The sequence below is a fragment of the Danio rerio genome, chromosome 24 (genome assembly GCF_052040795.2).
Source record: "Danio rerio strain M-AB ecotype USA chromosome 24, GRCz13ab, whole genome shotgun sequence".
NCBI classification, from domain to species: Eukaryota; Metazoa; Chordata; class Actinopteri; order Cypriniformes; family Danionidae; genus Danio; species Danio rerio.
The window spans coordinates 26,548,601-26,569,789 of NC_141044.1; the positions used below are offsets into that span (position 1 = coordinate 26,548,601).

Below are 21,189 nucleotides of genomic sequence, written 5' to 3' on the forward strand. Positions count from 1 at the left end.
TGGAGGAGAGCGATTCGCTCTGGCTCCGCACCCTGACTCCGGAGAGGGGGCTGGAGGGCTGAGGGAAGGGAGACCGTCCCCCCAGCGCTCGTGAGCCACTGGCGAAGCACGTAGAGTCTGCGAGCCGGAAGGCAGCGCGTCCCGGACTGGCAGAACTCGTGCAGTCACATCCGGGGAAGGGAAAAAGTGCTCTTTTACTGATGTTTTGGTGGCACTGAAAAGTACCGTTGTTATCGGGGCCCCGCCCTCCAGCGGGGAAAGAGCAAGTTTCCTCTTCTCCGGATGGCCTGTCTCAGGGACGCTTCGCGGTCCGTTTACCGGACTTAACGGCGCCCTGGGCAGGAGGGGCTGCCTGCTTTCGAGGTGAACGTTGAACAATAGGAACGTTCGAGGTGCACTCGTTGGCGGGCGCCCTCGGCGAGGAACAGCGGAGGTGGATGGCTCGGCGGGCGGAGCGGGCTTACGGCCACGCCGATAGATGACATTGCCCATCGCATCCGACTGCTCTTTCACCGCCTTGAATTCCTGGGTGAATTCACCGACGGTGTCGCCGAACAGGCCAGCCTGGGATATGGGCGAGTCAAGAAAGCGAACTTTGTCAACGTCGCGCATATCGGCCAGGTTTAGCCAGAGGTGGCGTTCCTGAACCACAAGTGTGGACATCGTCCTCCCCAGCGCACACGCGGCGGACTTAGTAGTCCGAAGAGCATAGTCGGTCGCGGTGCGCAGCTCATGTAATAAGCTTGGGTTGGACCCGCCCTCGTGCAGCTCGGCCAGCGCCTGCGCTTGGTAGCGCTGGTAGGTGGCCATCGCGTGCAAAGCAGAAGCAGCCTGGCCCGCAGCCTTATAAGCTCTGGCTCCGAGGGAGGCAGACAACCTACAGGCTTTGGACGGGAGGCGGGGCAAACCCCGCCACGTAGAGGCGCCGCGCGGACAAAGATTGACCGCGATAGCGCGCTCCACTGACGGGATCGCCTCATACCCCCTGGCAGCTCCGCCGTCAAGGGCGGTGAGGGCGGAGGCACTCGCAGCACGGGCAGAGAAAGGTGCCCTCCAGGACTGCGTGAGCCTACTGTGCACTTCCGGGAAGAAGGGGACGAGAGGCTTCGAAGGCTTCGCCTTCTGGTCCTCTACGTAGCACCCATCTAGTCGGTCCGGCCGCGGAGCTGGGGAATAAACCATCTCCAACCCCACGGCCGAAGCAGCCCGGGAAAGCACGGCTAACATGTCCGCTTCAGGATCCGATTTGACAGCGCTCACCTGCCCGGAGGGGGCGAGCGGGTCCGGATCTTCGTCGGACAGTGAAAGCCCACCCTCCGATGCCGCGGAGGACATCTGATCTCCGGTGTCAGCGAGTGTGAGAGCTACCATCTGGTTAGACGGATCACTCTCACCACCCGAAGCTTGGATGGAGCGCCGTGAGGAGCGAGAGGTCCGCGAGCCCGTGGGCGGCGGATTAGCTCCCGCTGAAACCCTCAGATCTGCCCGAGCGCCCGCTGCTTTTTTAGAACAGGAGGCAACTGGGGTGGCTCGCTCTCTTGCGAAAGTTAGCCGCGATCTTAGCTGTGCAACGGTCATGGCATCGCAATGACGACATGAACCGCCCGCGAGCACCGCATTAACATGCTGGACCCCCAAACATGCAATGCAGTGATCGTGTCCATCATCCGGAGACAGGAAACCCCCGCATCCAGAAACGCACAGTCGGAGCGCCATCCTGAAAAGGACGTGCTGCACGACTGTGTTGCTCTTTTAGGAAAGTTGCAACTATACGCACCGCTCTGGAGGACCGGACCCAAAGAACCGCAGGCAAGGGAGTAACCCAGCTCGACCGTCTGCCACCGCGAAGACCCACTCTGGACCGGGAGACACACTCGTTCGCTCTGAAGTGCTGATCAGCAAGAGGAACCCTCATCGACTCACTCAGAAAGGATCTGAAGCGAAAAGGAATGGCGTCTGCTGGCTTCAGGTGTGCTTATATGCTGAGATGATTGCAGATGTCGTACACCTGCGCAAGCTTACGCTGCCAATTAATTTCATTCATTGGCCCGTTCAATACTCTCCAGATAAGCGGCTTCTGATCCGAATCCTCCCATTCATGGCACTGAAGTTCCCCAACCGAAGGGGAACTATACTTATGTAACACTTTGGCCTGGGTTGCAATAAACAGTGCTTTATGGTTTTCACAGTAACGTCAAATCAATTCACACTTTCTCTATAAACAGACATAAAATAAATGGAGGGACATGAATGAGTGAATTGTTATTGAGTAGTACAAACTTCATTAAAAGCTTAGTTCACTCTGAAACACCATAATTGAGCTGCACACAATAGGAAATATCTGACATTGCTATACAGTTGAAATCAGAGTTATTAAACCCCCTTTGAATTTTTGTTCTTTTTTGAATATTTCCCAAATGATGTTTAAGAGAGCAAGGAAATTTTTACAGTATGTCTGATAATATTTCTGTGAAATATATTCCGATATAAATGCAATTTCACCAGATGAACTGAATAGCTCTATATGGAAACAATTAAATTTATTTTGGATTTATTGGCATGATTCTGTAGGGGAAAAAATCATGCATAAAATGTAATAATCAAATTACAAGCATAGCTAAATGCGATAGAGCAAATATAAAAGAGAAATAACCCAACACAGGCTCATTCTGAAAACGTAGCTCTATATACATTTCTGGAGATCATGAATTATGTAGACAGAAGTACGTATAAAAATGAAAACGAACACTATGGTGTGGCATGACGGCTTTTCTCGCTTACCAGCTGATCACTTACCTTCATGTGGACGACTTTCCCACTGTTACCAGTTGTATGTCAGCGAACTTGAGACACAGAGAGGAGTTACCCGTGAGGACGAGGTTCAAGTCCAGTAAAGAACAGTTTCAGAAAGTAGGTAAGACAAAAACATAAGCCATATCGGTCAATTAGTGCTTTTGAAAACACTATTGGTTGGGTTTAAGGAAGGAGGGTGGGTCAGAGGGTGGGGAGACAGTCAGTTGACAGAGGTGGATTTACGTGAGAAGAGCAATTGCGAATGGTACTTCCAAGAGAAATTTGAGATCTGAAAAAGCAAACACAGCAGATTCGCAAAAACAAATGCAAAAAAGTAACTCGGATGTATTAGGCACTCTGCAGAAATGTATTTAGCGGTAGGTTTTCAGAACGAGCCTGGGTTGCAATAAACAGTGCTTTATGGTTTTCACAGTAACGTCAAATCAATTCAGGTTCAGAAATTGAAAAAAAATCAAACATAATAATAACACTGCAAAGACTTTATTGTTTAAATAGTTTAATAAAGGAATTTCTATTAAAGTTACAAATGGCAAAATTGCTTTTGTGAATGATTTCAACTTTCTTAGCACTTAAAAAACTGTAAAAATGACTTTTACTCCATTATGGTTAAGCTCTGCAGTTCCTCGACAAATGTTGTGTATTTTGAACTGTGGCTTTATAATCCCAATATATATATATATATATATATTATATCACTTTAAGCTGTATAGAAATGTCTTGAAAAAGATCTAGTCAAATACTATTTACTGTTATCATGGCAAAGATAAAATAAATCAGTTATTAGAAATGAGTTATTAAAATTACTATATGTTTACAAATGTGTTAAAAAAAATCTGAAAAACAGGGGGGCTACTAATTCTGACATCAACTGTATATACTTTTAGTTCTCATAAAACTGGTTAACAGTAACATCCCAAATGCTACTTGTGTCTTCGTTATAAAAAGAAAACCAGAAGGAATGAATTGCATACGCTGAGTTTGCACCTTTCATTTCAGTCTTTCAGAGACAAGCCTTTGCCTCACTATGAAAAACTGTAGGCAAATTCGTGAAGACATCTATTTCAAGATCAAACAGGAAACCAAATAATAAGAATGACGGCAAATTGACAAACACGCTCCCCCTCGAACGTTACCTATTGACTTCTGTTTTAAAAGACAAAAGCGAGCAAGCCTTAAAATACAAGCGCGCTTTTAAGATATATGACAGATTCAAAAAACCTACGTGCTGCGTTTTGTAAAAAGATGACATTACATTTGCAGGAAGAAAAAGAAACAACAGAGGATCTTTTCATGGCATGCGAAAAAAGAATGAAAAGAAAACAAAACGGAAAGCCTGTGATCACTCTGTTTTTTGACATCGCTGAAGGTGCTTTTTCTTGACATAAGAAAAAGTAAATGAATATGTATTCGACGTGCATATGGAGAGGGAAAAAGGAATGGCGTAATGTTGGTTTCAGTATAAATATCTGCTTTAATTTCGCATCAGATATTCAGGCGATGACGGGTTCAGCACGGAGTCTGCTGCTGATTTGTATGTTTAATGCGCCGCATATCTCTTCCTTAGATACACTGCCTGTGTCATGCTTAAAACAGCTGCAGGCGAGCAAGGCAAATGAAAGAGGAAAAAAGGTATTTCCTCTGCAGAAATACACAGCTACTGTCGCTCTCTCTCTCTCTCTTTCTGTCTGAGGCCGTTTTCTCCTGTGAGTTTAATGTGTTGGCTCACATCACACAAATGCACTGTGTGCGCCATAACTCTGCCTGGGCCTCTCGATCTTGCGCCCCACGCCAGGAAATTAGCTGTGGCATTTCCAAGAAAAATTCCTTCTAATAAAACGACTCGAGTAAATAAATAAACAAATCAGTGAAATATTTATGCAGCACGCTACGTTTCAAAACTGTGCCAGCCAGGCGGGTCAAGCTGATGCACGGTTATTTGCCTTATCGGGGAATATCTAAACCAGCCTCCTGAGGATATTAACCAAAATACCAGGACGCTTCCCTTCCCAGCTGCTCCGATATGTGATGTCTTGATATTCGTTGTGTAGTGCGGTATGTCAGAGCTGCGTGATACTGGACAGATTGAGAATTTTAAATAGACACCGTGATTCTGCCATGATAAAGTAAACATGCAAAAAACGAATAACAAAATTGAATGAATTATTTAAGAAAAAAGGTGAAAGGTTTGAGTTGATGATTCAATGACTCACTCATTACTGGATCATTATTGAATGGAATTAAAGTGATAGTTCAGACAAAAACAAGAGAGGTCTGGCTTTAAAGATGCCTGTGAAAGGTTAAAAAGATATCTACACATTTTTCTTCATGTAATAAACACGTTTTTGTTGCTTATAACTTTTGGAGAAAAAATCAAACTAGACAAGAATGAATCTATCTAGTGTGCAGGTGCCCAGTGCCTGTGTTCAACAGGGGCGAGACTTCATAATCTGATCTGATTCCAATTCTAACAGTCATGGTCTGATTCCAAAACAATTTTTAAAGTTTAAATCAGAATTATTAATCCCACTTTGATTTTTTTTTCTTTTTTTAAATATTTCCTAAATATTAATTAAATATGATTTTTAACAGAGCAAGGACATTTTCACAGTATATCTGATAATTTTCTTCTGGAGAAAGTCTTGTTTGTTTTATTTTGGCTAGAATAAAAGCAGTTTTTAATTTAAAAAAAAAAACATTTTAAGGTCAGAATTATTAGCTGCTTTAAGCTACATTATATTTGTTTTCAATAGTCTACAGAATAAACCATCATTATACAATAACTTTCCTAATTACTCTAGCCTGCCTAGTTAACCTAAATAACCTAGTTTAGCCTTTAAATGTCACTTTAAGTTGTATAGAAGTATCTTAAAAATATCTAGAAAACTATTATTTACTGTCATCATGGCAAAGACAAAATAAATCAGTTATTAATGAGTTATTAAAACTCTTATGTTTAGAAATGTGTTAAAAAACTCTGCTCTTCATTAAACAGAGATTGGGGAAAAAGTAAACAGGGGGCTAATAATTCTGACTTCAATTGTACATTTTTTTTTCATCTGTGCAGATACATCTTTCCAATTTTACATTTTACCCAGAATTGGAGTTTCTATGCATTTGTATATGATTAGAATCTATGTTTGGCAGCATTACAGCTTAAAAATTATCTTATTAACAAAGTTCTTAAATGATCAACACGCTCTTTTCATATTTTATGTGTGTTTTCATTGTAGTTATTTCAGGGACTTCAAAACTTATTATTTTCATGTGTTTTAAAGGCATTTCAACAAGATTTAAAGCATTCAGGCTCAATAACATACAACATTTGTAACTTTAATAAAAAAAAATGTTTAAATCAGTTAAAAATTTGACTGATTTATGAATACAACGAAAACTATACATTGTTATTTTACATTACATTATTACATTTCTGTCCCTAAATACTTTTTGACTCTCTGTAAAAAAGAACTGCTACTTTTTTCTTTGCTTTGTTATTATTTTTGCAATGTCTTCATTATTATTTTATTATACATGATTCACTTACAAAATGGACCCGACCAATCTAAATTAATGATTTTGTTCTCTCTCAAATAGAGCTATTCAAGCCATCTGGTGAAACTGTTTTCATATCGCAAAATATATTGCAGAAAACCAAAATATCGCAATGTCAGATTTTTTCGATATTGTGCAGCCTGACTAATCAAGCATAAACGTTTCTTTATCAAAAACACAATCATATACAAACATTTTGCTAACATAATATTTTAGCCCAGTTAGTGTTGTTCAAATTGGTATTACACTTTAGCCACTTATTTGTTTATAAGTTTGTTATAAATTTATCATTAGTTTGAAACACAATTAGATTCATACCTGCCAACATTTGGTGGCAGCGTGTGTTTGTCTGAATAACACGGCTGAGAACCAGGTTGGTAACTGTACTGTGGTGTTAGTACTATGGACTGAGTTTCGGGCAGCCGCTGCAATCGGATACTATACAAAAGTTGGTAACTTGGGGGTGTTACAAACTGTACCAAAAAGCTGAGGATTGGTGGCGCAGTGAAATTACAGGAGTTTTCCAGGACAAATAACAAAACAGGAGGTGGTGGGAGATGCGTCTGAAATACGGCAGACTCCCAGGAAAAATGGGAGTGTTGGCAGGTATATGAGTAGATTGGAAATGTTTTTTTTTTTTTTTAGCCAGATGACCAATTTTAATCAGATCATCACCTTTTATTCACATTAAACATCTCTAAAATTAAACCTGTGATCCAGTAAGTGTTTCACCAGTTATGTTCGCAAAGTGATTTTTTTTTTTTTTTTTTTTTGAATCTTTGCTTACAAAGGTGAGGGATAGGTTAAGAGGATAAAAGAAGAATGAAATTAACTCTGCATATCATACTGCAAACAGACCAAAGCTGGAATCAGCATCGGCAGAACAGTGAAATGTTAAATTGGGAGTGTGTTTAAGCCTCAGATGTAGGTGTGATTTGGTACGATGGGTCGGCAGCAGCATGTACCCCTGCGGGAACACGCACACACACACACACACAGTTACTGCCACCACAAGGACAAAATCACATAGATGAAAATAGCAGATTCGGCATAAACATCTCTATTCTGGGTGCCGAATGCAGAGACTATTTCTAGCCATCAAATTGATATGCATTAAAATAAGGCAGAGTGCTTCTCTGCCCGTCTGTTTTGATTGCCATATTTATTTGCTGAATTATTTTGATTACTGTGAGCGCCCAGCAGAAACCAAGAAAAACGGCCACGTGCCGCATATGAGCGCGAAAGCAAAGTGGCCATGGTAATGTTATGGCTTTCCTATGTATAGAATTGCAAGCATTATGAAGGCAACGGCGGGGTCACGCCAGTCACAGTGAGATTGGGGAAAGGTCATAAAATGAAGCATCACATGCTCTTGCTTTATTTTCAGCTCTCTTTTGCAGTGTATCTGCACTGTGTACAAATACTGAATAAACTGCTCTTTTGAAACTAGATAAAAGGACAAGAGGAAGTAGTTCTAACAGTCCTAAATCGCATTCAGTTGCATGCTTCTACAATTATCTCACAAACATATGCACTCAGTTAATGGCATAATAATTAGTCCTCCTGTTCAATTTGAAATCTTTATCAAATATTCCCCTAAGTGCTGTTTAAGGAAGTTTAAGGATGTTAAATTTTTAAACATAATACTTTTAGTAACTAATTTATTTTGTCTTTGCCATGAAGAGAGTACATAATATTTTAAAATTAATTGATTTTCAAGATACTAGTATTCAGCTTAAAGTGTGTTTTAAAGACTTGACTAGTTTAATTAAGTTAAAAAGGCAAGTTTGGTTAATTAAGCAAGTCACTGGAGAGCAGGGGTTTAAAAATAAAATAAAAATAGCTTTTATTAAGAACTTCAAAAAAAAATTATATATATATATATATATATATATATATATATATATATATATATATATATATATATATATATATATATATAAATTATAATAAATTTCAAGGAAGAGCTTATAATTCTGTCTTCAATTTTATATTTAGGCACAAACTAATTACTGAATCTTTCATTTAAATCAAAAAGGAAACCAGTTCTAGTGCAACAAACGTTTAGTTTCAGAAAATCCTTTTGAGTCTGTGTGAATATTAAAAAGTAATAATATTTCAAATCTTTAAGAAATATTTTACCACGGTTTCTGCAGACTTCATCAAGTCAAATTTAAGGTTTTTAAGACCATTTAGAATGAAATTTTAGACTTGCATACATACAGGGTTAAGGACTAAGGATTTTTTTTCTAATGGCCCAGTATTATCATGAGGAATCGTGTAATTGTTTTTAATTTTTTCTTTTCCTGGTTAGGGAATTTAATTAGGAATTTGCAGTAAAAATGTCTAACGGCTGTTGTGAATTGTATCTCTTAGCAAAAAAATAAATACATAAATAAAAATTTAAATAAGAATAAAACAAGGTTTTATTAAGATGTATTGTTGGTCACTGGATTGATGCTGGCCCGATTGAGTAGCTTTACTTGGATAAAGCAAAATTAAGACATGCTTAAAATTACTTAAGACCTACAACACAATATTTCAGTGAATTTAAGACCTTTTAATATTTTACTTTTGACAATTAACACATTTTATGACTTTTTAAGTCCCAGCGAACACCCTGTTTAAGCAAATGACTACTGTTATTTTTTTGCTGCATTTTCATCCCATACATTTTGTTCCTCAAAAATTGTTGAAACAAATAAACAAAACAAAAGGTAAAAATATCACTTGCTCAAATATTTTGTATTCTGTAATTTACAATCAAGCAGCACGTAGTGTATGAGTGTGGGTGAATAAGTGAATGTGTGGGTGTTTCCCAGTACAGGATTGCGACTGGAAGGGTACCCGCTGCATAAAAGATATGCTGAAATAGTTTGTGGTTCATTCCGCTGCGGTGACCCCTAACATATAAGTGACTAAACCGAAGGAAAATGAATGAATGAATGAATAAATGAATAAATTTACAATCAGACTGTAACTTTGAAAGCGCAGAAATTGTGAAATTAGAATTTATTGTGTATAAGAAAACATTATACTAAAGCTTGCTCCATTATATTCTAAAAATATTCAAATGTATACAAATTCAAACCCAGCATACAATAAACTTGACATATATCACATTTGTTCATTTAGAAAAACTATTATCACCTTTAATCAAAGTAAATGAACCTGTAAAAGTGTGACAAATGCATTTAGCAGTGTGTTCTAAATGTCCACAGGGCCAAAAGTGTCCAGTAAAAGAAACAGCTTAATGTAAAGAGGGTGAAAAGGCTGAAGACCAGCACTGTTTTATATGTCTGACCTGCAGACCTGCTCTCTATTCACCTCATCTACAGAGAGTCTAAAGCATTTCTACAGTGTCCCATAGAGCCCAGGGCCAAGGCATACCGGGAAGCGCTGAGGATTAAGACGCTCTCTCATCATTTGGCTGTAGTGTTTCAGGGTCCATGCGGAACGGTCAGAATCTCTCTATCTGTAATTCCTCCATCAGATGCAGAAGTGAGCGAGCATGAAGAGATCAGAGAGACGGGTTCAGTATGAGAGAGGGCTAATGAAGGCTGGACTGACAGAGCACAGGCCGTGATCTCAGCCAGAAGAAGCACAGGGTCACCACACACACATATATTACATCTCTATAGACACACAGAGTCCTTTAACACACACTGTAACAAGCAGCTAGTTTGTTTTTTTTAGTTTTAAGATGGAAACGCATGATTATTGCTTTTATACTGCTCAATTGTTTAGTTGTTTTTGTCTGTTGGATAATTAGTTTGTAAATAATTTGTATTCTTATATAAAGTTAAACAAAAGTCTTTTTTATTTTTTTACATATTTCATTATTTTTGACCTTGTTAACACAGCTTAAACCCAAAGTTAAGCCCTTAAATTGCACCTCAAGCTGAATACTCAACATAGGCTCATTCTGAAAACACTGCCTTATATATATTTCTGGAAATTGCAAATTTTGTGGTCAGAGCTATGTTTTAGGGCTGAGCAATTTTGCAAAAAATCATCATGTTTCATATCATTCGATCTCGATAATTATTGAATACTTTTTAACAGTCCATTTAGGAATATTAGGACTTTTTGTTATTTAATCACTTTATGTTAATTTACCAACATTACTAAGTCAAATAGTTTTATTATTCAAATACATATTACATTATTCAAATACATATTATATATGTTTGCAGCTTGCACAATATGTGCACCTCACCCCAAAGTGCTCGTCATGCAAGTCGCGCTCTTCCATTGAAAATTACACCACAAATTACACCCCAAGCTTATTATCATTGCTTCCATTGTGCGCACTCGTCAGCGACATTTAATATTACTATAGCCTTTATACCAAAACTACATACCAAATATTTTTTATTGATATTGACAGTGATGTCTTCTTCTTCATTTTCTTGATGACTTAGTCCCAACTTACCCAGCAAGTTTTTACGCAGAGGATGCCCTTCTAGCCGCAACTCATCTCTGGGAAACATCCACACACACATTCACACACACTTATACACTACTGACAAATTAGCTTACCCAATTCACCTGTACTACATGTCTTTATACTGTGGGGAAAACCGGAGCACCAGGAGGAAACCCACACGAATGCAGGGAGAACATGCAACCTACAAACAGAAACGCCAACTGAGCCGAGGTTCAAACCTTCACAGTGACCTTTTTGCTGTGAGGCGACAGCATTACCTATTGCGCCACTGCTTCCCCCTAGACAGTGATGTTCAGTCAGTAAATATCGATACAGATTTTATCCCCCAGCCCTGCATTTCGTCTTTAAAATGAACGCTATGGGGTGGTATAACGCCATTTCATTTCTCGCTTACCAGCTGACCACAACAATGGGGTTCGAGTCTGGTGAAGAATGGTTCCAGAAAGCAGGTAAGACAAAAACAAAAGCTTAAAGATAAAATTAACAAGTAAATAACAGGGTAAAAATGTGGTCAAACCTGAAAACGTTGTAAAAATCAGGGGGCTTGTCTTTTTCTAGATTGCTTTTTAAAACACTGCGGTTGGATTTAGAAAAGGGGTTGGGCAGGTCTTTTGAAAATACTATTGGTTGGATTTAGGAAAGAGTGGGGAGAAATCGATCAGTTGGTCAGTCAGTAAGTCAGTCAGTAGACAGGGGCCTCTGGTGGATTTATGCGAGAACAGCAGGAGTGAATGGCACTCGCAAAAGAAATTTGAGATCTGGTAAAGACATGGTAAAGACAAAATAAATAATTATTGTTAGTTATTAAACATTACACTGTATTTGAAACTTGAATGTTTAAAAATGTGTTGAGAAAACTAATCCTTTCTGTGTTAAACAGCATTTGAGAAATATTTTTAAAAATAAAAAAAATTTTGGGGTAATCAAATTGGCTACAACTGTGTGTTTCTTTATGTGATGCTTTATGATTATTTATTCTATAATTATAAATGTTATAAATAAGAAATTAACAATAATAGAGTAAATAATACATTTTTATAGAAGTTTGAATTATTATTAATTATTTTTAAACTTTTTCACTTAATAACCTCTTCATACAATAAAAATAATATTGTAAAATATAAATATTGTTAAAACAGCTAATAATTTTTTTTTCTTTTTTTTTTCCAGAAAGCAAAGATATATTTTGTAAAAGTCTTTATTGACACTTTTGATCTATTTGATGTGTTTTGCTGTGCTTTTAAAATTATATATTATATCAGAAATGCCCAAACTAGGGCCCGTGGGCCTAATCTGGCCCATTTTAACCTTTGATTTGACCCACCATCCCATCTGAGAAGAGATGGAGATAGATGTGGATGGTTTAGAGATTGTCATTTCAATTTTTATGTAACCTTTTATTTGTTTGTTTTATTGTTAAGCTACAAAAAAGCCTACTGAAATTAAATGTTTCAATTTAAATAGTTTAAATGAATCAGATCTAGTTTAAAATGTACATACTGACAGATAGAGGACCATGCAGAGACTTTGGTGAGCGAATCAAGACAAGGCAGATTCTGCTTGACTAGTGTATTCAGCATCGAACTACACGGTTATAAATGTGAAAGTTTTTATTGCATTTTACTGCAAGAAAAATAATCTGCTTAATATGAATCAAAGTAATGTTTTTATTTATTTATACATTTTATGAAATGAATTAGGAAATTACCCATTGCAACTTTAATGTAAAATAGTTTGGTATATTTATCTTCCGCCGATGCCTCTCAATAATATTTGGTTTTTGGTCCATCATACAAAAAAGTTTAGGACCCCTTTATTATATAGTAATAACACCGTAATAATAGTGTGTGTACACTTGAACACAACCATTCTTTACTTCATTTGCTAGCACTTCATTTTCTCCCAGTTTCATCTGCAGGATCAATTAATAATGCCTGGGGGAAAAGCATACAGTTTATTCCACAGTATTCTGTCCTCATTAATGATTTTGCTTGCCAGTTCATTAATAATTTTGACTGAGGTGATTCTTCAAGGCAATCAATACTGTGATCATACCTGACTTCAAAACTTCAGCCCTGTTCTCAGAAGTGCTTTGAGCGAGGTCAAATCTCCATATGCCAACCCTGCCCAGTGCCAACAACAACCTGAAGCCAAGACAACTAATGATGGAGTCAGAAAACTGACAAAAGTGGGTGACTGAAGATGCATCTAACTGTTGCAAGCATAAAACACGAGCAATGATCTGGACTACATAATGACAATTTCAATCATCTTTAGTAAGTATGCACTATGTGTAACAAACTACTTGTTTATACAACAGATTGCAATTTGAAGAGCAGAAGCTGTGGCCTAATGGATAGAGAGTTGTACTTGTGATCCAAAGGTTGGAGGTTTGAGTTCTGGCACCAGCAGAAATTGTAGATAGGGAAGTAAATAACCAACACTCTTTTCCACATGGCTGAGCAATGCATTGAATCCACAACTGTTCCAAGTGTGTGTGTGTGTGTGTGTGTGTGTGTGTGTGTGTGTGTGTGAGTCACTTTGGATAAAAGCTAAATCTCAATGACTAATCAGCTAAAAACTGAAGTTGGAATGGCTCGGCAGATCAACATTAAAAAGGGTAAGAATCTCTCTTTTTAAGATGAATTTGCCAGAATTTGAGGTAATGACCTCAGTTAACATTCCAGATATCTCCGCTTAGGCTTATTCTGAAAACGTTTGCTATGTATGGCTGCATTTCATCTTTAAAATGAATGCTACGGGGCGGTATGACACCATTCCTTTTCTTACCAGCTGACCGCCTACCTCCGTATGGACGGCTTTCCCGCTGTTATCAGTTTTAACCAGTTACCTTGACCTGTACGTCGGCGGACTGAAGATGCAGAGCGGAGCTGCCTATGACGACAAGGTTCGAGTTCGGTAAAGAACAGTTCCAGAAAGTGGGACAAAAAGAAAAAACAGAAGCCACAAACTAAAATAAACAAGTAAATAACAGGGTGAGAATGTGGTCAAATATGAAAACTTGGTATTATAGACTGAGGACAGAGATTGTCTTTGGGATGAAATATGTTGATGGTTAATTAATTCAGAACTCAACATATAAAACTAAAAATAAACAAGAGCTGGCAATGTCGCATTAACAGCACAAGATTATTACTTCATGCAAAATTCATTCATGTTGTTTTATCATACGCCAAAAATAACCAAGAATGTCCTTTTCGGTCAGTTGGTCAGTCAATCAGGCAACAGTTGCACTCGCGAGAGAAATTTGAGATCTGAAAAAGTGGATTCACGAAAACAAAAACTGCAAAAAAAAAAAAAAAAAAAACAGCTCCTGGGATATATTTTGCTCTCTCCAGAAATGTATACAGGGATATGTAATTAGATTGAGTCTGGGCTGAGATATCTGCAACATAGTGGTGTTTACAACTGAATGTAAACTAAATAAAGAAACCCCTTAAAAAAGAATAAACATGAAAGTTCCCTTCACTAAATCAGGGGTTTGACAATTAAGGATTGCATTTTAGACATGTGTTTTCCTTGTGCAATACTTAATATTCAAAACATGTTAAGAACCACTCATTAATTCCTCTATTGGCCAAAACCCGGAAAATGTTCAACAGTCTGGTCAGCCTATGCACTGTTTACTTGAGCCTTCGTGCTAATCTCTTCAGACCTGACTTCAGACAACATAAATTACAGATTGAAAATAAATAAAAACATGGAAGCATATCTATTATGTCCTAAAGCAAACGTGGGTTTGATATATAGTGGACCGTTCATGAATAGTACAGATGAGACACTTAAGGCAAGACAATAGCATAATAGATTGTGGCAAGAGTTGAATCAATAGACCTTATAAACGAAACGAGACTCCCACAAGATATTTTAACGGAGCCATCAAAGACGGAGGGAAACAAATGAGCCTCTAACGGAAGAGGCCACGGACCCGTGTCACGGAGCGGCCATTATTAAGAGAGACAGAAAGGTGGAACGAAAAAGAGACACGAGCTGTCATAGCCGAGATACTTCCAAGACGGTCCTCGGCAGAAGCTTGTGCCGCAGCAGAGACCAGGAGTTGCATGTTTATAGATTTCTTTTATCTTCTCTCTCCTGCTATAATCTCCCCCAGGATATCAGAGGGGAGCATCATCTCTACCAGCAACACGGCACCCAAATCCTGCCAGACAGCCTGGGCTTTGTAGGTGGCTCTCCCCTTCATCCATGGCCTTTGTCACATACACACACCCGCCCTTTCGCTGAGCCCCCTACACGGCCGAGCCGCGAGCCCCGGCTCCTGGCTTTCAGCTCTCTCCCTGAAGTTGGCTTCAGCTACTTGATCCGGCCTCGTGTTCTTCACAGGCCCCGACATTTGCCGGGGCCTATTATCCTGGCGGGGGCCTTATCATATTCTCCCATCAGAAGCTGCAGGAGATGGCAGGAGATGGAAGTGCTTTAGACTCCCCCGTGGTCTCGGCCCGTGTCACCCTTCCCTCCCCCCTGCCAAGACACTCCCCGCTGGCCTCTGTCTTCCTGGAGATCTCTCCAGACGCTCCAATCGCACCTTACCTCTCATCCTCAGGCCCTCCAGATCTCTTTAAACGCCTGCGCTCTGCCATCTGTAGAGGCTAACCCCACAAAGGCGGGCCCATGATTAGGTTGTCAGGATTTATTAAGTTAAGAAGTAGCAAAGTTTCTCCTGACGACCTCTGAACTGTTTCTCCGAGGCCCTTCCACCCGTCTGGTTGCGATGGCTGGCCCTGACCCAGGGCTGCACACACCCAGCGCTAATGAATTTGCCGCAATTCATCAGGACACGGCAGATTTAATCAAACCGACATGAGGGATGAAGACTCTTGCCTTATTTCACATACGCTTTGCTTGTGTTTGTCAGTATTTGGCAGGAAACCCATGACACGCGTGCAGAAAAGAAGTGATTTAAATGTAGTTTAACAATGTAGCCTAAAGGACCGTCCAGACCACAACTATAACAATAACCATAAAGTCTGAATAATCATTTTATGACAATGAAGATGTCTATATCCAAGATATGATAACAGGAGAAAGAAATATTTCCCTTTTCTAAATTTAAAGTAGGCCTACCCCTGAAATCAAAATGTAAAAAAAGGTTTTGTTGAGTTTTAAAAAATGCTATCTATTTGTTAGTATGCTTCAAAACAAAGATAACATTCACATTTGAAGATATCTAGGATCTATAATTTTTTTATGGCATCACTGGGCACTCCAGATTCTCTTTAAATATTCTGACCAACCAAATGCTGTCAAGTATCCCTACAAGAGCAAATTGAAATGGCACACCTGTTCATACTGAAGGTTTTCCTAAACACCTGAATAATAGGAAGCCAAGAACATCATCGGAATTTCTTGTTTATTAGTCATAACTATGCAGGAAGGAACCCCAAAGTATGCTGAAATATGCTATAGGCATACACACTCATCTCTCTACGAAAAGTGCAGAGGTAAAATGCATTGCACACACAGTTAAATATTAATCTTGTACCCCTACCCCTTTCCCTACCCTTCCCCTTGGCCCTTGAAACAGAGTGTGAAGGGGAAGGGCTTTAAATTTACCCCTAGGAAATTGGATACCACTACTATACCCGCACATGTCATCATATGTCATCGCCATCTCCTACTTCAATGAGGCGGCTACTGTCGTTATTCTATTTGCATTTTTTTTTTCGGTATTTATCTTCAGGAAATCACCGAAGGCAACAATATCATGTTATCATAATGATATAATGTGGCAATATGCTCGTAACTGTACTGTGTATTTACATTGTGGCCATATTCATCTTTGTAAACAAAAAAACAACAACATTAACATTATACCTGACACTGTAAAAAGAAAATTCCCAGCCACTAGACTTTTTTGACAGGGTATTCTAGTGTCATCGAGAGATAGATGTAAAAGTATGTTGTAGGATAGCTATAAAGAAGTTATTATTATGGATTAAAGATTTTTTTTTTTCAAAATATTTTTTAAAATCATGGCCTTAAAACACAAACGTTGTGATGAATGTATTAAAATAAGTGCTTGTTTGTTGAAAAAACTCATAAAAATTATGAAAAATACTTAAATCTGTGCATCCCTTGACTTCCATGTGCAGCCATGTTGCTGTTGTAGGTGGTGTATTCTGGGAAATTTTCGTACCCATTAGTTTTAAGTGTGTTCCTGGAAAATCTCAGTTTCAAGGGGTATCTATCCCCTTCTCTTAAGCCCTATGCTTTCAAGCTAAAGAGAATTGAGACACCCCTACCACCCCTTTCACGCATAAATACAGGGGTAGGGATAAGAGGAAGGGTTAAGGGGTAGAATTGAGATTGAGCCTAAGTCTGTTGAACACAATTACAGTTTTTTAAAATGGTAAATTACACATAGCGAACTATACAAGGGACAAAAATCCAAACGATTGCAATGAATCAAGTATGGTTTTGCATTAATGTTACAGAAACTGCCACAATACACACACAGTCTGCTCTGGTCCAAAAACATAAAAGCTGATGATGATTTTATGCAGATTAAACAGCATGCTATAAAACTGCAGCACTAGCTTAGACGAGAAAGACCATCTGTTTGTGCAGATGTTAATACAGTTATCAATATTGTGCTTGCAGTGAACATGTCTATAACATTGTTAGGAGTTATAAAGGCCTGATCACACCACGGACAAAACTATAACTGTAAAGATCAAGCAATAACAGTATATACACTGTAAAAAAATTAGTTGATCAATTAGTCCTGACAGCATGTGTTTTAGGTCATTGTAATTTATTAATCTAAGTTAATCCTTTTAACTGAAGTTTATTGAAGTTACCGAAGCTGTTTTAAGTCAGTTTAACATAAGTTCATTGGATCCATAAGGTTAATCTGATTCAGTTGAAAAAATTAAGGCAACCAGGAATTTTTTACACTGTAGGAAATATTTTTTTTAAATAATTTGTGAAATCACACCAAGTTTATAATGATAATGATGAAGTTTTAATAATCATTCTAATGCTATGATGATAAAGAAGTCAAAACAAGTGAACAAAGTGGCTATCCAGTTGACGAATGACAAAAACATTAGCAGAAAACAGGATCCATCCCACTTTAAAGGGATAGTTCAGCCCAAAATGAAAATTCTGCCACAATTTACTCAACCTCCTCCACCTTTTAAACCTTTTTGAGTTTGTTCTTCTGTTGAAAACAAAGGAAGATATACTGAAGAATGTTGAGGAAAAGCAAATCGAATTTTTTAACAATCTTCAGAATAGCTTGTTTTGTGGTCAGCAGAAGAAAGAAATTCGTACGTAAGTTGCTGTTGCTGTAAGTTTAGAATCACCTGATTGTGAGTAAATGGTGAGGAAATACATTTTTTTATTTGATCTCTTTAATGAGTGCAAGCATTTAAAATCTCAAAACTCCAGCATATAGTCCTATAATAAACAAAACAATATTGTGCATTGGTGCGGATGCCAACATGGTTATTGTGCTTTGTGTGAACCCAAAATTTGTATTAGAACCATTGTGGACATTGTGAACCATTCTGGCCACAATAATACTGTTCTAATTTACAGCAAAGCAAAGCAAATCTTTACGTTTAATGACAGAGCGCTTCGCCGTGGTAAATCCAATGCATTTGCTATTGATTTTTCCAGCCATCTGTATTCCTCATATCTTCAGTGTTCATTATGTCACGTTAGACATTACCCCCGTTCTCTTCCCCGAGAGGGTCTTAGCCATCTCTCCCCCCTCTGCTTTCTTGGCTGCTGGAGACGGTGATTTCTGCTGATCGCTCAGACACCTGCCTCACGGACTCTGTGATCTCTGCCCTTCATTTCATTCTGGGATATAATTTAGTGCCAATTAGTGCCAGATGTTTGGACACTAATCGCAGCAGGAAAAATATATATTTATATCTCATGATACACTCTCGTGAACATTGTGAGGAAGGTGAGCACATGCATTCTCAGTCTAAAAAAAGATGTTTCATAGACGTCTGCTGTTTTTCTAACAAACTATACTATATAACTAAATATACTAAACTATATATAACATATATAGCTGCTGTTTTTTAGTCCTTTTACAGAGAAAAGATATGTATTTTTAAAACATTTAAAGATTCTAAAATCATTTATTCATTCTAATTTATAATTTCTGCTTAATTTAAAATTCTGTTATCATTTACTTGCAAACCGGTATGAGTTTCTTCCTTCTGAGTCTAAAAAAAAAAAAAAAAAATATATATATATATATATATATATATATATATATATATATATATATATATATATATATATATATATATATATATATAATTTTTATTTTATTTTTTAAGGAATGTAAGCAACCATAGAGTTGCTGGTCCCCTCTGACTTCTATACTTATTTTCTGAAGACATTTTATTTTTTCAACCTCGAAGAAACCTAAAGTTGAGCAAACTATAGCTGATGGAAAACCTAAAAACACATACCTGGTCTGCTCCAGATGTGCAGGGTCTCATTATCAAGACTCATTTCACTTCTTGTATTTCATCTTAGCCATTCTACTGCAGTATATACTTTATACATCTTTTGTTTGTTTGGTGCAAATCTAAGAACACAGAAAAAAGACAGAAAGACAGAAACCATTAACCAAATATATCAGAACATCATTTTAGTATACAGTCCTTTTAATATAGTCCCACAAACTATCAGGCTGATGAACACTTGACACCTTACACAAACCCTTTCCATATCCCTCAATGCATACCATCAAGATGTAGCATGCACTGCACTTACACCAAATGCTTCTTATTAATTTTCCACCAACAGTCAAACTATGTGTACAGCTTTTTGACAGCGTACTTGTCTATCTGTGCCTACATGTGTGTTTTTCTTAACGTATTAATTGTCTTTCACTTACTAATTGTTGTTTATGTGTTACTGTCAACACTGCTAATAGTATACAGTATTGTTTTGTATTTGGAGTTTGTTGTCGTATCTGGAGGCAACACCTAAGCATTTCACTCATCCTTGTACATGTGCTGCTAATGATGTGACAATAAAAGTGATTTGATTTGATTAATCACATTAGTATTAATACAAAGACACCATAAAGAGCTATTTGTACAACAATAAAATTAACTAAAAATGACAGTTGTTTTACACATGTCTGTACATATTTACACGATTTTGGGGGAATGAAAAAAGCTTTTAAAAAAGCTTTCTTTTAGGCTAAGTACTTTGATAATCTGGGGTCGCCACAGCAGAATAAACCACCACCTTATCCAGCATGTTTTACGCAGCGGATGCCCTTCCAGCTGCAACCCATTACTGGAAAACATCCATACACACTCATTCACACACATACACTACGGACACTTTCGCTTACCCAATTCACCTGTACCACTTGTCTTTGGACTTTTGGGGCCAACATGGGGAGAACATGCAAACTCCACACAGAAATGCCAACTGACCCAACCTGGCTTGAACCAAGAACCTACTTGCTTTGAGGCAATTGTGCTACCCACTGCGCCACTGTGATGCTCAAAACAAAATGTTTTAAAGCAAAATCTTTTTTCAAGACATAGTTTTGCTTTCCATGTACTAAAATGTGATTTTGAGAAAATGGTGACATCATGTACATGCGTATAAAGTGTAAGTGTAATAGATATGCAAAAGTAATGACAACCAAAACTACAGTGATTATCTGGGGGTATTTTAGAAAGCAGGATTGTGACATACCTGGATCATAAGGATGTCTCAGACAACCTCAGCTTTTGCTCTCAAAACTGATGTAACTCTCAGATATTACAAAATAATGTTTATTTTTACTGTTATTTATGTAGTTGCATTTCATATTTTCTTGTAACAGGACAATTTCTATTAATGTATCGCATACTTAATTTTATTACACAAATTTACAGTTGAAGTCAAAATTGTTAGTCATCCGGTGATTTTTGTTTTCTTGGCAAATATTTCCCAAATAATGTTTAACAGAACAAGGATTTTTTCACAGTATTTCCAAATTTTCTTCTGGAGAAAGTCTTATTTCTTTTATTACAGCTAGAATAAAGTAGTTTAAAAATGAATGTCCAAATTATAAGGCTCTTGAGCATTATATATTATTTTCAATTGTCTTAATCTTAGTTGAGCCTTTAAATTGCCCTTAAGCTGAATACTAGTATCTTGAAAAATATCTAGAAGAATATTATGTACTGTCATCATGGCAAAGATAAAAAAAATTGTTATTAAGAATTAGCTATTGAATCTATTATGTTAAGAAATGTGTCAAAAAGCTTTCCCTTGTTAAACAAAATTTGGTGAAAAATAAACAGGGGCTAATAATTCAGGAGGGATAAAAACTCTGACTTCAACTTTACATATGTAAT

General features: G+C 37.8%; 1 long non-coding RNA gene across 8 annotated transcripts in view; it reads right to left on the reverse strand.

Annotated features, from left to right (window-relative positions):
* LOC137489241 (uncharacterized) overlaps positions 1 to 21,189 on the reverse strand; it is a 327,340-nt gene that overhangs the window by 56,709 nt on the left and 249,442 nt on the right. For 5 of the 8 annotated variants that reach the window (XR_015524998.1, XR_015525000.1, XR_015525001.1 and 2 more), the window contains one exon: positions 19,291 to 19,409. This is a non-coding gene — a long non-coding RNA (uncharacterized LOC137489241). Of the gene's footprint in view, positions 1 to 17,793; positions 18,662 to 19,290; positions 19,410 to 21,189 lie in introns of those variants that run through there. The other 3 variants (XR_015525002.1, XR_015525005.1, XR_015525006.1) reach the window with 1 other exon arrangement.